The following is a 17,621-nucleotide window of genomic DNA, read 5'->3' as shown; positions in this document are numbered from 1 at the left end:
TATTGTGTAATTCAGCTCTGCTCTACTGGAGGTTTCCCCCTTGAAGAGGCAAGTGAAAAATATTGTTGCAATTATCAAATTGATATATATATATATATATATATATATATATATATATAGTTCCCTTCTCTTCTCCTTTTTCTATTTATAGTTTTCTAATTGAATTATTTTAGTAAAAAATGTGATGTTATTTGCCTATTTTTGACTCTTTCTAATTCTAACGATTAATTTCCTTAACCTTATTAATATTTTAATAATTTCTTATACATTGACCTAATTATTTATAATTTCTTATATTTTGACCATAATTATCCGTTAACTTTGCTTTGATTACTAACAACTAATTTTGGAACGTGATGCATCTTTGTTATTTATTCCTTATGGTAGATCATGTTTTCCCCCTGGTCCTGAGAATGAACCTCATTAGTAGGTTCGAAACATCAACCATCAAATATTTTTTATTTGATTTATTCGAAATTTAGTTGCAAAAATCAATATGGATCACAAAAGTCTGAGATCAAGTAGAATATTTCCACTTTATATTATCTAATTGTGTTATTTTTCATGACATCTCTAGCATATTTCACACTTATGATATTTTCTATACATCAAGCATACTATAGCTGGTATAATAGCACTTTCCCGGTCTAATCACACCACCAATTTTAGAAAAAAAAAATAGGCTAGAGACATGTTCTGACATCTTTAAACTATAAAGTTATGTTGTTATGCACATCCATGTGTGGTTGGGGAAGCATACACACATGGAATGCAAGAGGTGGTCACCTCTGTTAGAATTCCTTATAACCCTTGTTGGTACCCCTTTGAGTAGTAGTACATCAGACAACACTTGTACATGGATTTCTCTTCCACATACCTCGGGTATGTTGAAAGTCCCCCTAGGTTACCTTGAAACCAACCTTAGATAAGTTGTTGATCGTCTTACTACTACAGTACACCAAGAACAATACACGTGGAGATTACTCACACATACCAAGGGTAGTCAAGTAGTATGGCTAAGGGCACAGTTGATTCTCCTTATTTGGTGCTCTAAAATATTGGGTTGAGTACTATTGTTGGACCCCTATTGTATATCGTGATTTGTAGCACTTGACACTCCTTACTGCCATAGGTTCCTCACTTCCTTCTATTGGTAGTCACATGCCTACACATTTTGTAGTATCTGGAGGTTGGGGTTTCTACTGCCGCAGTAATGATCAGTTGGGACAACTAAATTCCTACACATTTTGCAGTATCCACGAGTTTGGTTTTCTGTAGCCACAATATTGATCAATCAGGACCACAAAATTCCTACACATTTTGTAGTATCAAGATTTTGGGATTTCGACCACTCTAGTATTGATTAGCAGGGAGTAATACTCCTATTGTAGTAAAAAAAAAAGTATGGTGGTCCCAAAACTTCGCTTGCAACAGATATATCCCACAGGATTTAGGATGATGATTTGATCGTAGTGATACCATCCGCTAGTAAGCCTCCATTTTTCAAGTGGTCCCAAATTTTTTAGAAGTGCTTTAAAGTGACCTACATCAATAGGCTACTTGTCTCGCACCCATTGCAACCATGCTAATTTTAATTAAACCAAAATTTTGACATGGGAAATTATATGGTAATGATGAGGGCTCAAGTTATTGAAAACCTTGGGAAAAAAGTGGAAAACTTAGAAGCAATCATCACTACTAAAGTCCAAGGCACAATTTCAAGGGCCCTAGAACCCATACATAAGTTCATCAAGGCGACAGACACCCTAGGGGAGGGGAACCATGTCCATGCACACTTGGAAGGGGAATGTAGCCACCATCATATGGGGGGTATCATCATTTCCATAGGGGTCATCAACATTATAGCAATAAGACACCCAAGATTGACATCCATAAATTTGATGGTTCTAACCACGACAGTTTGGGTGGAACAAATGGAACAATATTTTTAACTCAACAATATTTGGGATGATGAAACCAAGATACATCTGAGAGCTATTTACTCGGACTAATAATTCTAGCAGTGGTGGAAATGGCATAAAAAATTATACATAGGAAATCCAACTTGGAATATGTTGTATAAAGCCATTCGTGCCCATTTTGACTGGTACTCCCACTTTCTAGTTCACCTCATGAAGCTAAAAAAAACTAATATAGTATGAGACTTCATCAAGACATTTAAATAGCTAGCCATCTAGACTGAGGGCCTAGGGTATGCTTTCTATATAAAAATTTTATGGGTGGCCTCAAGGAACCCATCCAAGAAAATGTTAGATTGCATCAACCCACTACTTGGCTAGAAGATTTCCACAAATATTTAGATGCAAAAGCTACTAGTAATGCGCAATCCAATCATCTATCATTTAAATCAAAGGCATGTCCCACCCCTACTAGTGGCCACAGCCAAAACCTTAAGGTTCAAAAGGTGTCGCCAATGAAAATGGCTAAAAGGAGAAGACAAGGACTGTGTTACTATTGTGATGACAAATATTCACCAGGCCATAAATGAAAGGAAACAAATTCTTTTAGATTGATTCTTCTAAAAATAAGCCATTTGAGGAGGTTCCAAAGGTGAACACAGAACCTCAAATGGCCACTAGATAGGTAATAGATGTTACAACAACACTAGATGAACCAATTTTTTGACTCCATGCATTAGCCAACATTTATTCTCCACAAATGCTTAAAATCAAATATTTATAAAGCATTGTCTAGTGGTGGTGTTGATTTACAGTAGTATCACACATAACTTTATCCATAAGAGAGTAGCTGAGGTCCTTTATTTTTCAGGTAGACAATATCCAATTTAAAATCCTCATAGCTCATGGGGGGACCATGAAATGCAAAACACATTGTGAAAAATTTAAGCTTCAGGTAGGGGATTGTCACCTTAAAACCCAGATGTTTGTGATTTAGATGGGAGATCATGACATTATACTTGGAGTCAAATGGACTAGAACAATAGGCCCTATTACTATGGACTTTTAGGAGTTATATATGAGCTCCAAACAGAATGGACACACTCATATCTTTTGAGGGTTCCAGAGAGGATCTTCTACTATCATCAACTCACATAGAATGGAGACTATTTTAAAAAGGGGAGAACATGGGTTAATTTATCAATTCAATGCAATCTAGGCCATTGACTCAAGCCCGACCAACATTCATCCAGATCTGCAAAATGTGTTGGGTCACCACCAACATGTGTTTGAAAAACCTAAGGAGATACCCCCTTCTTAGGGTGCTCATGATCATATCATCCCTTTGATTACTGGATGTTATCCACCATATGTCCAACCCTATAGGTATCCATTTGCACAAAAGGATGAGATTGAAAATATTTTTCAGGAGCTACTAGAAGCAGGTATTATTCGTCCCAGCACCAACCCTTATTTGTCCCCAATGGTCATGGTCTTAAAGAAATATGGGGAGTGGTGCACGTGTCTGGACTTTAGGTCCCTCAAAAATCTCACCATCAAGGATACGTTTCCTATTCCTATAGTCAATTATCTCCTTGATGAAATCCACGGTTCCCAATTATTTACCAAGTTGGATCTCCATTCAGGCTATCACGAAATCAACATAAAGTACCAAACATTCGCAAGACATATTTCAAAACCCATGAAGGTCACTATGATTTTTTTTTTATTGTTGGATTAAGGAGCTTGGACCTAGGTTCAAAGTGCATTACGCACCAACAAAAATCGTCAACCACTGGCCCTTTCGGGAATGATCTGCAAGCAGATCACAGTCTCATCCGAAGCTGTTATGGGAGGTTGTAGAACTAGGTTTTTGCAGCTAGAGGGATATTACGCTATGGCACTTGTGTCTTTTCTTATATTCTATACTAATCTACAACTTTGCATACATAAAATACTTCACACAGATGCTTTACTTCATATATTTTCATTTATTACATAAACTTATTATAGAACAAGATAACATGTATTCTTTCACATAAATAAGTAAGAAGCATGCATAATAGTACATAGGAAAACATATTGAGAATACATATACACAAGACTTCACTAAAAAATCTTCTTTCTTGTTAATATGGATCTCTTAGTACATACAACTTCTTCAGCCCGCACACCAAGCTGTAGGTGGTCTCTGCACTCAACTACAAACTCTTCCAATGCCTCCGCACACTCAGCTATAGAGCCTTCCCTTCAAGGACCAAATTATAGACTACAAACATAAAAGTATGATCAATTCATCTATGAATCTCCCTTTCAACAAAGTATTGCATCTCCTTATAGATATTTCATTGCTACAAAACCATGGTCCACATACTATGCATTCGACAAAACAATGAGCTAAAACCCTGATACCCGTTACTAAATGAGGGGCTTTGACCCACCCCAAAGCCCCTATAAATTACGTGATGGATAGAAATTCATGGACTCCATGCACTTCGCTCCTCCAAATGAAAAGTCTTTGACCAAAACTGGACCATGTTGGGTCGCGCCCAATAGGCCCCCAACACTCACATGTGACTCGTCCCAAGTCACTCAGCTACAATGCCCTTGATTTTCTTCGTAGTGCCATTGTAGATGGCATTTTATTGCTGGACTATTTCTACTACCTACTTTTCCTCTAGATGAACTTATTCTAGCAATGCCTTTGTGGTTGGTATGACAATCTTCTACAACATTTATTTCTCCCTCTATCGTAGCTCCTTGAGCCTTTCATCTATTTATTACAAAATTTGGAGGGCCTCATCCTGCCACGACTGAGTCCTCTCTGTCAAAATCTATGCTTTCCTCGTAATATGTTTAATATGTTTATGGAGATTCTTCCCTTCAGTGATGTTGGTGAGCCTCTACAAGACTTGTAGGGTCTTCATAGTTTCCACTATCTCTTCTCGCTGCTTCTTCTTTTCCTATAGCTCCTCTTCAATCCTATGAATATTTGGATTCTCCTGTACTGAGGTCCAAATTTGCATGGTTTCATCTAGTAGTTTGGCACAGTCTACCACTGTGTCAGAGATTCCTTTCAGTTCATATTTAAAATCCTTTTCCCTCTGCTCACGTACTTCTGGTGACATGACTAGCTACAGCCTCATTTGTAGCTCAGTAATCTTGACTTCATACTCAAACTTAATCTTTTTAAGCTTATTATTTGAGTCTCTTATCGTGAGGGAAAACTTCACAACCTTCTTTGTTGGTGACTCCTCTTCGTGGACCTTCACATCCAGAACTGTGTTACAAGTATTTGTAATGGATTATTTCCAGTTGTTATTGTTGCTGGCATGTTCCATCCCTTTCCTTTATCAATTGATCGAGCTCCTTCTTCAGTGAAACTCTATCCTTTTCCACCTGAATGATTAACATCAAAGTGTGTTGTTCTCACTCCTTCAGTTCGTCTGTAATACTTTGATGGAGCTCATGTAATACTTGAATCGACAACATGAGAATGTTCATATTTATGTTGTCTTAGGATTTTTCTCATTCTCTACCCTCTGGTGATTCAAACTATAATGCTCCACCTCTTACCTGCAAAATTATTACTCCGAATGTTGTTTCTATTCGTTGCTCTTGCTGTAGTAGTTGACCTATATGTGTTAGTTGTTTGGATGTCTAGGCCAATACCTTTAACTCTATGATGCCTTGTTGCACCTCTGCAAAAATCGTTTTGTAATGATCATCGACCTTGTCACAGGTCTCAACTATTACTTCCTGGACCTTCTCCCCAATCACATCGATGTTCCCATCAGTGAGGACAAGCAGTATTGCACCCTTATATTTTCTTACCTTATGTTTCTCCCTTGGGGCTGACACAGTTAATGTAGGTACCCTCTTTTTTTAAGACAAATGGTGATTCCTATGTTGGATCTACATCGATGAGAGGGTCCTGGATATCTTATTTTCACTTTGGATCTTGTCCCTTTGCTCCTTTTCCTTTGTCTATCCCAGTTGGACCTGCATGATGCGCAGTGCCCCCAGTTGCTTCCGTGTTGTCTATGACTGGGGCCATCCATTCGACTTACAATTGTTGTATTACTACGAGTAGGTTGTCTTCAGTGACAAAGTATGGTAGAGGGTGCCATGTCTTCATTGGATCCTTTCATTCCTTGATGTAGACTCTGTGAAAATAAGCCTTGAATGTTGCGATGTTGCAGTACTTCTCATACAAACTAGGTGATAACCTCAGATATTGCTTCACCACCATGTGAAAATCCACACTCAATAGCACAAAGATTTTTTTTTTCTCCTACGCATGCAAAGACTCCTTATTATGCCAAAATGAGGCATACCATGCGACTTCACATACATTTGTTTCAATAGGATCAAAATTTGGGTCCTCTAGCCCCTTCCATGCGATCAATGTGATGATAACCATGCGTAATGAAATGTCTTCCCTTCCTCCCATGCTTCCTGGCAATCCTCCAAAAGCTCCCTGCATAAGTACCCAATCGAGTTGAACAAAATCCCATCACTTCATTGCGCAACCAAAGAAACCACGACTGGTGGAACTTCATTTGCTTTGCACTTCCTCATTATTTTTCCTGTTAAAATATGTGTGACAAAGCACACCCCTTGATCACTGATAGATTTGATATCATAATCGTGCAACTTCTTGATAATCCTGAACTTCTCCTTCATGGTATATGCCATTGCCTTGTCTTGTTTTCTACCAACAAAATCTTCAGTGGGGTCCTTTGCTTGGTGAGGTAGACCAATAATCCTGCTTTTTATAATTCGTTGATAGGGATCCTCGTCTGCAACCAGAGGCATCCATCATGCACCAATGCTAGTAACTATCACACACAGGCTGTGTTGGATGTGCTTCTACTGAGGTGTGGCACATATAACATGTTTAACAAGCCTGATCTCTACAATCATGCAACCCACTAGTGCAGATCCAACCTCATAGTTGTGCTCTCTCAATAATAAACTTGGTGTGGGTACTTTCTTGGTTCGAACTACAGATATTTACTTCTGTCATTAAAGTCCCAATCCTTTATTTTCACTTGCAGAATTCTCCCAAACACTTCGCCATCAAATGACATTTTCTCCTATAGCAATGGTGTCAACATTCCAAACTTTGCATATTTTAGATCCTTGACTGACTTGGAGCTCGGTTTTCTCGGTGGAAAATATGGTGCCAGTACAGAGGGAATTTGTGTGCCCTCAATCTCTATCTAAGGCATCTCACCTTCCTCCTCGCTGTCATGAATTTTCTCTGGTTCTTCATGTTGTACTAGTTTCTTCACCTTCTCCTTCAGTTTCTTATCTTTCTTAGGCTTCTTCTACTTCTCTTTTGTTGTCTTCTTCCTTGGGGAAGTTGTGAGATATAATCCTTTAGCTAACCTCTTTTCAGGGATTTTCTTGGGTTGTTCTCCTATAACTACTTGTTTCCTTGGCAACCTCGTGCACCATGGGGACATGGGTACATTCACTACTTAAGTTTGACCAGCCCAGGCTTCCATGATTCCTGCTAGCCCTTTCTTTGCAAATGCTCTAGGAATTTCCTCAAAGCTTCTCTTAGACATACATAAGCTCACTTCTCTTACACTTCCCTGCAAATTTTGAATTCTCTAGACAAAAAAGTGTAAAATGTGGCGCGAGATATTACCTTTATAGTGAATTTGAATTTCGAACCTCATATTTAATTTAGATTTTACTCATTTAATGCAAGTATGGCACTAGATTTGGCCATCTATGCTTCATAAATGTGTTTCTGTCATGCCTTTTAACAAAAAATTTCTCTTAACGGTATATTTTTCCTCCCAGCGATCATATTTTTCTAGTTATCTTCGACAATCGCGCAGTAATTTACCCTCCGTCATGGATCTTCGAAACTTCAACATACTTCTAAATAGCACAGAGTAGTCCTTCTTTGGTAGTGTTCTTTCAGAATTCGACATACCCCTAAATATTGTGAAGTAATATTCTTTTGGCGAAGTCATCTTCTGTAGAGTAGCTTATAGTCTAGTTCCCACTTTCAATTTCATATGGCACTAAGACTCTTCTCCTTTCATATTTTAGTGTGAAGGTCTAGGGATAGAGTCATCTTTGTATACCTTCAATCTGCTGCCATTCACTTGCCCTGGAATCAACTAAGTGTTTAACTTCACGAGATGAACTATGCCACCATTAGAGACATCTTTGATGATATATGGTCCTAGCCAATGTGTCTTAAATTTTCCTACGAACTTCGTGAATGTGTTATCATATAAGAGTACAAGATCTCCTTCCTAGAATATTTTTTGCTTGATGTGCCTATCATGCCAAGCTTTCTCCCTTGCTTCTTGGACTTGTGGATGACAACCTCCTATAAACCTATTCTCTTCCAAAGCAAGCAATTGCACCATCCTCCCCTCCATTATATCAGAATCTGCCATGTTTGTGAAGGCTACAATTCTTAAACTTGGCACAATGTATTACATAGGCATGACTTCTTCTTGTCCATATACCAACCTAAAAGGTGTGTGACCTTTCAATTTCTTGGATGTTGTCATATATGCCCACAACACCACTGGAATACTTGGATCCTAGTCATTCATGTTCACATTGCACACCTTTCTGAGTGCATTCTCCATTTTTTTTTAAATATTAGACTATCCCATTCGCCTGAGTGTGATATGGGGTGCTTTTCGAATGGTGTACTTTAAATTACTTATTTAATGCTTCATTGTTCTTATTCAAGAAATGTGACCCTTGGTCACTCATCAATATCCTTGGACACCCAAATCTGGACATAATGTATTTAAAAAATGAACTTTGCAGTAGTATCTATGCAACAATCCTTAAGTGGCTATGCTTTGGCCAATCTCGTCAAATAATAAGTTGTTGTGATTATAAATGTTGTGTTGGTCTTCTTTCCTAGTGGGTTAATAGGTCCAAAAAAGTGAATAGACCACTTGTCAAATGCTTGCAATGTTATCTGTTGATTTAATGAAATTTCGCCTCTTTTAGATGGCCTTCCTTTTATTTGACATATATCAAATGCTCGACAAAATTATTTTGCATCCTTATGTATTGTTGACCACCATAACCCAACCCTCAATATTTTCAACACAGTAGCCTTTCCTGCATAATTTCCACTTGTTACTCCTCCATGAGCTTCTACTAGAATACTTTGTCTTTCATGTTCAAGAACATATCTTCGCAGTATTTCGTCTGGTCCAATTTTGTATAAGTTCCCTACAATTAGCATGAAATCAACTGCTTTTATCACAAACTTCTTCTTCTGTTGTGTAGTGTACATCATGGGTGCCATTGTTGTGGCCAAAAACTAAATAATATCTGCGACCTTGATTGCGAACAACTGCGTGTCGGGTAGGTTAACTTTGATACTAGTGGATTCTTCTCCTATCTCCAATCTCAATAGATGATCGGGCCCAACATTCAATCTTCTTGGATTGACTACAACTTCAAAATCATACTTTTGGAACAACAACAACCATCGACAAATTTTTTCTCCTAAAATAGGCTTATTCAACAAATATTTCAACTCAAAGTGATTACTGAACATCTTAAAATGTGCTCCCAACAGGTAGTGCCTGAACTTTTGAAACACATAAACCATAGTAACCCTTCTCTTTCTGTTTTGGTATAGTTCTTTCCTGCCTTGGACAATTATCTACTTGAAAAATCTATGGGGTGATCAACTTCGCATGCTCCTACTTATGCCAACACTATACCCACCACTATGCAAGATTCATCAACATGTACATGAAATTCCTTATCCCAGTCTCAAAAAACTAAGATCGGTACAATTACAATCTTCTACTTCAATATATCCAAACTCTTCTAACATTATTCATCCCATTTAAAAGTGACATCTTTCATCAATAACTTCTCCATTGGTGAAGTTATCTGCGCATACCCTTTTATAAACTTTCTGTAACAGCAAGTGTGTCCAAGCATCATGTGCATTTGTCTCACTGTTTTTGGTTCTAGAAAGTGCACAATGACAACTATCTTCACAAGACCCACCAACAAACCTTGTTTGCACACAATATTTCCCAAGAGTATGCCACAAGGAACACAAAATATACACTTCTACAAGTTAAGTAAAATCTGATGTTGCTTATGTGTATCCAGCATAAGACTTAAGCTCACAATATGCTTCTTTAATAGCCCAAAGATTGTCCAATCATCAAAGTAAACTTCTAGGAATTTGTGTATGTACTCCTTAAATGTTGCAACTACAACACTAGAAAATATGGAAAACAAATTCTTCAAGCCAAAAGGCATTACCGTGTACTAAAATGACCCCGACTCTGTTGCAAAAAATGTCTTATGTCTATCTTCTGGCACAATCCTGATTTGATGGTAATCCGAAAAGCCATTTGTGAAATAATAGGCCTCGTGACCTCCTACATTGTCCAATACTTCATCTGTAAATAGTGTAGGGATAACGTCATGCATACATGCATCATAGAGTTTCCGCAAGTCAACACAAATTCTGATCTCTCCTTTAGACTTCTTTTCTTGAACTATCATGGAACTTACCCATTCAGACTATTCGACAGGTTCGATGATCCATGTTGCTAACATTTTGTCTAGTTCTTCCTTCACTTTTTCCTTGTATTTCGGGTTACACCTATAGGGTCTTTTATTCACTGACTTTGTGTCAGGTTTTAGAGGGATCCTCATAACTCCTAGGTCCCCTAATATTCCCTTCATTTCTGAAAACTTCGTAGGGAATAGATCCTGGTATTCATGTAGTAGCTTTCTGATTTTACTAACTATATATGTGTCCCAATAGTCTGCAATCATTGCCAACTTCAGGTTTTCCTCCATCCCAATATTCACTTTGTCTATTTTTATTGGTTGTGTGATATCCAATATTTTTGGTTCTGGTCCAACAACTTTGCAATGTCCTTCTAATTCTGGTATATCAATATTGCGCAGACCTTCATCTTCTTTGGCAGTGATAGTATAAAATTCCAATGCATTTTGTAATCTTCATTCTCAAAAGTATTTACTCTCATTTCCTGAAGAGCGAAGTCTATACATGGATAGTCAACATCAAAACTGAATCTCAGTATGAACCCTTCAACCAAATATGTCTAGTTTACAATTCCATGTCGCAGTTTTATTTCAAGATACCAATTCATAGGAATCATTTCTAGTGTGTGGATGAATCCATGCACCTACTCTTGTTCTGGAATTTATTTCCAAACCGAAGTGCAATGATGAATATTCTCTTTGGGGTCAACCTTACCATCATACTTTACTTCAATTTCTGTTTTGATTAAGCCAAACCTGATCCACATTAATCTTCGAAACTGCTGCCAATCTATGATATTTCCTTTATGAGTACCCCACCATCTAGCAAGTGTAGAACTCAGGGATACATCCAAAGCTTGCAACCTCTTTTATTCTAGTATTTCTCTTTCATATTCTTGAAGAAACATGCTTACTTCTTTGATCCCATCATAATAAGGTAGATTACATACCTCAGAAGTTATGCAGTGAAGTGATTTTGTGGTAGAGACTTCATATAACCTATTTTGATTGTTTTAGAGTTCTTCCTCGAAATATGAAGTACAATAACTGTAGTGATCCCAACCCAATTTCCAATTTGGAGTAGGATTAATCCACTCCTCCTCCTTAGTTGTTATATGATAAATGTTGTAGACATCTGTGTCACAGTACTCATCCCAAACAAGCTCTGTATAGTGCACTCCTTCTGAGGGGTCTAGAGGGATGATGGCCCTCATATCATCTCTTTCGAACACCATTTGTCTCTTATTCAAATTGATTATCACCAAATTATGAAAATCCAAATCCAATCCAATCAGCTTTTAATAAGGGTTGCTATCATCTACAATTTCAATCACTTCGAAGTCTACAATGGTTCAAACTCCTTCAATGTCTAGTATGACACCAGGTAACCTTCCCATAGGGATGATATTTTGTTGGTTAGACATCCTCAACTATATTGGCAACCATTGCAACTTTGGTCTTCCCATTGACTCCCAAGTTTACTTAGGTAACATGTTGGCATTAGATCCTAAATCCAAGATTCCCTGATCCATATAATATTCCCCGATCTGTGCGGTTAATCTCATTTCCTTCCCTGTTCTTTTCTTGTGTCGATGTAATTGTTTACTATCCGTAGATCGCTTCAAAATACTTCTTTATTAGCGCAGGGGTCTATCAACTCTTGGAGTCCTTCGAAAACCTTTTGATTCCTCAATAGATTCATGCAAGTCTGTAGAAATGAATTCAAAATACTTGGATCTATTTCTTGCATCGGAGTAGACACTTTCTCGCAGTCCTTCTTTGGCATTAAATTCAGTTGGGCACTAGATGTTGAAGTGCCAACATCCATGAAGCTTTGCTTAGCTCCCAAGAAATTTTTTTTTTTCTTTTGGATATTGAACCCAGGGACCTTTTCTACAGTCTTTCTTACCCATATCTCTTCTACCTTCTTCTTACCCTTATCATCTCCCGTCGCAACTCCTCTCCTGGTTACGATGTTGATGCATGGTTCATGCTCCCTTGGCTCATCGGTCATCATTTGAATATTTGTTGCAGGATGCTAGTTCCTTTTCTCCTGCATCTTCGCGATAAGGACGTGACATTCTTCTATCATGTGATCAAAATATTTTCAGTAGCTGTAGGTTCTTGTAGGGTTCTGACAGTCTCTTGCGAAGTGTCCTGTCTGTCCATAGTTATAACAAATGATCAGGCTGTGTCCTCGACCAGCTCCTCCTCTGCATCCTCGTCCACCTCCTTGGAAGCTTCCTCAACCAACATGCTGGTCTAAATCCTCCGTGAATGTCCTTCATCTTATATTCTATAAGCATCAGCAGTGTGCTCCATCATCAATTCATAACTTCGACTATTTCTCTGATCATGGCCCACTGACTTACAAAATTTGCAAAACAACTGCTTTGGTGTCTACACGTACTTTTGTAATAAATATAAATGTTCAGAGCGATGTTGGCCTCTTGTTCTACAAATATTGCACCACAAAATTGATCCTGTGTTGACTAGATTAGGTGCTCCACTTGCCAAGTAATCTCAGAACACAAGGCATTGATCCTTATAATGGCCCTTTGGTTTTCATTTTGTACACCACACTTATGATATGGTTTCTTTATCTTTCTTGAGATATTGCAATTCCAAGGTCAAACTTTCTAGCTAACTCTAAATTTGCTATACTCTTGCATGAGTATCTACGATTGGTGAGGCTTCCAGCTTCATGGAAATATCCAATGCGTTGGCTTGAGTTGCGATCTTCTGCTGTGTCAAGGGTAACTTGATATGTGGCAGTATTGTGGCTACAAACCATTATTTATGTTGTTCTCGCGGTATGTTAAATTTTACTTGTCCCATTAACACCTTGAATCATTGATCCAACTCCCACACAAACTCAGTAGTCATTTTTTTGATTTCCTTCAGCTCTGTAATGCACCGTGATTCTGATTTCGGCTTCAATTCTGATACCAATGCTTTCTTAATATCATCCAACAAAGCATCTTGATTATTCGCAGAATACTTCATGTACCATGTTAGTGCTCTTTCTAGCAACGTCATGATCAATTGCACCTTCTTGACATCTTCGTTAGTGATCTGCCTTGCTTTCCATAATGCATCAACTATAAACTAGAACTCGTTCAGATCCTCTTATCCAAGGCCTCTAAAGATAGGCAGCTTAATGTCATCACCCATTTTTATTCTTGGGGGATTATGGGGAGGGGAATGGGGGGTAAGGGGAATAGATGGCTGGGGAATCCCAAAGATGCCCTAATTTTTCTCAACTCCAAACTTCGACATACATTCAGGGAGGGAATATCGCAGGGTTTCAGGGTTACTCCCTTCTTCTTCACTCTTAGACCCACCTAGCAAGGGTTTATAGTCAGTTCCAATAAATTTTTTTGGTTCGCGATCTACTCTATATGAGTTTCCACTTCGTGTAGATCCCAGTCCTATTTCAAACTTATTCCCTCTTCGTCCAAACATTAATCTGAATTCATTTGTAGTATTCCATTTGATGAGCACTAGTATTGCAGCAAAAATGTTGCAACTCCTGCGGCTACCAACTTTACTTTATCAACCTGGGGTTCATACAAACATGGAGGTGATAGTGTTGTATACACAAGTAAATGTGATGGGTCTGCTCTTTTTCACTTCTAAGTTGGTGATAGACCACTAAGTTTTTTCAAACCAGACTTCTATTGATTCAAAAGAAGCTTGATTACCCATGAGGAAAAGAGAAATCTACACTAAGAGCAATCTTGTCTACTGCAGTAACGAAAAACATTGAAATTAAATGCTTAAACACACCATTTTTCTAACTAACTGCAAAGAAGCTTTGCTTCAAAAGAATGCTAATTTAACATGGATGCAATCCTACTGTCCTATGCATGCAAATTAAAACATCAAATATTCTACTGTTGTGCATGTAAATGAACAAAATAACTCTATTTGTCTTTTTATCTTTTTTGCATGGAAGTGTGAAAGCTAACTTCTTTTAGTGATGTGGTAGGTGGCTGAGGGATGATGGTGAATGGTCAGAAGGCTTGGGAGACAAGTAGGGGTCCCTTTCTACCTTCCTAGGGGATTTTTCATCAATTATACCTCAAAATAGACCACTACAGGTCAACCTATAGGATGTCCTAATGTGCTCTACAGGATGTCATGAATTCCTACAGGATCCCTTGTATTCTTATAGGATACAACCGAGAGAAAAAGGAGGGATGTTGAAGGTGATGGAAGGCTTAAATAAGGCGGCTGGTAGATGGTATGAGGCAAGGGAGTGCCTAGGACCACTTCAAAACTCAAAACAAGAGTTGAGAGATGGTTGGATTTGCTCAACAAGCTTGGAGAAGTATTCTTGTGAAATGATGCAATTGGTGAGGGTTTTAGTGAAAGAAAGGAATGACCAAGGATGGATGAAGTTGGGATGAGGCTGTTGATCATGAAATCTATATGTACTACTAAAACTCCTGCACTGCGTCGAACATTGACATTTATCCAGAAATCATGTAGACAAGAAGGATTTCAATTAACTAAGGAAAACAAAATTTCATGAGCTAGCTTCCTATTTCATGCATGGGAAACTTGCAGAATAATATGAAACCGTGATGAGATATAAAGTAAGACTGAAGAGAGTAGAAATGGAAATCATATCCTGTTCTTGAAAACTAGCAAAATGCTGACCTAAGTAACATAAGACCCTAAATTCCATGAGAAACTAGAATTCTGTCTTTTTGGGGTTGCATAGGAGTTTTTTCCTCAAACCATGATCCCTGAATGGAGGAGTGAGGCCAAATCTGCCTACTGATAGATTTTTGATGTTCCTTTATCTCTTCTAAGCTATTGCTGAAGTAAAGCACAAATGGAAGCAAACTAATCAAATCCACAACTGCTTGCAATGAAATAATACTAAATACAATTCAACCATTAATATATGAAATCAACTAAGCATACAAATACAAGAAGAGGAGCCTTTTTTGCTAGGGTTGGGCCCTAACCCAAGAGCTTAAGCCCTCTGAGTAAACTCAGTGTTGGATCAAGGAAATTCTCATTCGCATTATCAAATCAGAAAATTAGATAACAATGTCTTCCACAAGTCTTGAACTCGAAAATGACTAGTATTTTTATAGCAAAAATTCGAATCCTAATGAGGCTATAGACCTCCTTATTTATACAACTAAATTCTCCAATGACTTCCTTAAATCCAAGGAGACTCGGCTCCCAAATGCAATATAAACTAGCTCTTTAACTTTCACTTGCTTGGTTGCCTTTCGATCTCCATGACTTGGCTGCTTGTACTCCCAGCCACTGTGATTGATGGATGAATATTCGAATGAGTGAGGAGTAAATGAGGAGGATCTACCTCCTACAATCTCTCCTCCTTCTCTCATTCGAGTTTCACTGCTTAAGTAGCCTAAATTTCCATGATTTTCTCTCAAAAACCTGCAGTAAATGCACATTAGTCCACTACGCATAATATCTCACTTTGACTCATCTCATTAAGAAAAATACAATCAAAACATGTAAGAAATTATGAGAAGAGATGATTTGAATAAGCTAGGAGGTGCATTAAGGTCTATATAGTTACCCAATGATGAGGCTCATCATCACCCCCTACTGAAAGTGTTGCTCATCCTCTGAGCAACTCAATCTATATACATGTCTTTCATTGCTCTAGTGGTCTCCCTGACATCCCATGCTTCTATTGTAGTTTCCTCTTCCTGTGCATAGAATCTCGCCTTCCTTTCTATCTCCTCCCACTTCTTTCTTTCTTCCTCTTCCTACCTCCCTTCCAACATTCCTAAGAGTAGTAGTGGACTGAGTCTCAAGCCAATCCAATTGACTTTGAGCCTTTGGAGAGCTTGCTTGTACATGGGTGTCTTGTTCAGTGCTTCTCTCATTCTCTGAGGAGAATGATACTCTCTAATTTTAAAGTTGTAGGGAAAAGTGTTCCATCTCCTTTGGCAAGCTTGCATGTTGTCAACCCCTAACAACCTAAACATATCCTCAAAGTGTGTGATTGCTTTCTCTTGGGCAGCAAGGTACCTAGGTGCAAGTTGAGGGTCATTTGCAATCAAGTTATGAGTGTTGATGACAAACATTGGATTTGATTGCTCAACACTTATCATGAGGGGTTTTGTTTATTCCCTTGCCATTACTTTCTTCATTTCTGTAGACCTTGCTTCGTCATGATTCATCCATGATGCCAAATCCATCAACTGTAAGTCCCCTAGTTTTGAATTAGGGTCCCACACATTCAAATCTATCAAGGCTAAGTTATGTAGGTAGAACTCAGACATTTTAGCCCTATCCTCCAATGTGCTTTGATCGCAAAGATAAATGAATTGTCTATAATCCTGGAAGGGCATAGTGCCTTTATGTGCTAAAGTCTTGATTTGGAACTGCAACCACTGCTCCTTAAGTTACAATGCATAGGACTTTCCTGGCATCCTACATTGGATTGCCTCGAAGGATAGACTGGCCATGGATGCCAATTAATTCTCTCTCTCTCTTGTAGTTGTCCTCTTAACCATGCATTTTCTGCCTCCAACTAAGCTTTCATCACTGCCTCTCTATCCCTCAGGTTGCTTAGTTCTCTGTCCATCTCCTTTATTTTCTCCTCCATGTGACCTATGTCCTCCACTCCTTTAGTCTTCACAATTTTCATCCATCTATGTGTTCTTTCCCTTTGTTTCTCAAGCTCAAAGAACAATGGAATGGAAAATTTCTGTGGAATGACCCTGCCCCCTTCAATGAAACTATAGTAGGAGTCAAGGTTAGGTTGAGGACTAGGTTCCCTTAGCTCTGGATCCTCCTTCTTTGTTTTTTGTTGCATACTCCCTTCTTTGTTCAATTTCTGAGTTTCCTATAGATTTAGTAGAGTTTCCTGTAGGATTTCCTCTGCTTCATGTAGGTCCTTCTTTGTATCCTATAGGAGGCATTTTCCTTTGGATGAAGCATATCTAGTGACAGGCCTGCTAACATAAGTGATATGAGATTTGGGAGAGGCTTGTCTTGATGATCCTTCTCCTTGATTTTTCATGAGAGGAGCTATCTTTTCTTTCTATTTTGGTGAGTCTTCAATGACAATAGGAACCTTTGTGGGAGTTTGAGATTTTACTTTGCCTTATTCATGTACATTTTCTTGTCCTAAAGTACAATGGATTTTTTTTTTAT

This window comes from Pinus tabuliformis, chromosome 8, assembly GCF_031772625.1.
Source record: "Pinus tabuliformis cultivar Carrire ecotype Pingquan chromosome 8, CPIR1, whole genome shotgun sequence".
Classification (NCBI taxonomy): Eukaryota; Viridiplantae; Streptophyta; class Pinopsida; order Pinales; family Pinaceae; genus Pinus; species Pinus tabuliformis.
The sequence above is the reverse complement of the archived record's forward strand: the minus strand, read 5'-3'. Positions refer to the sequence as shown.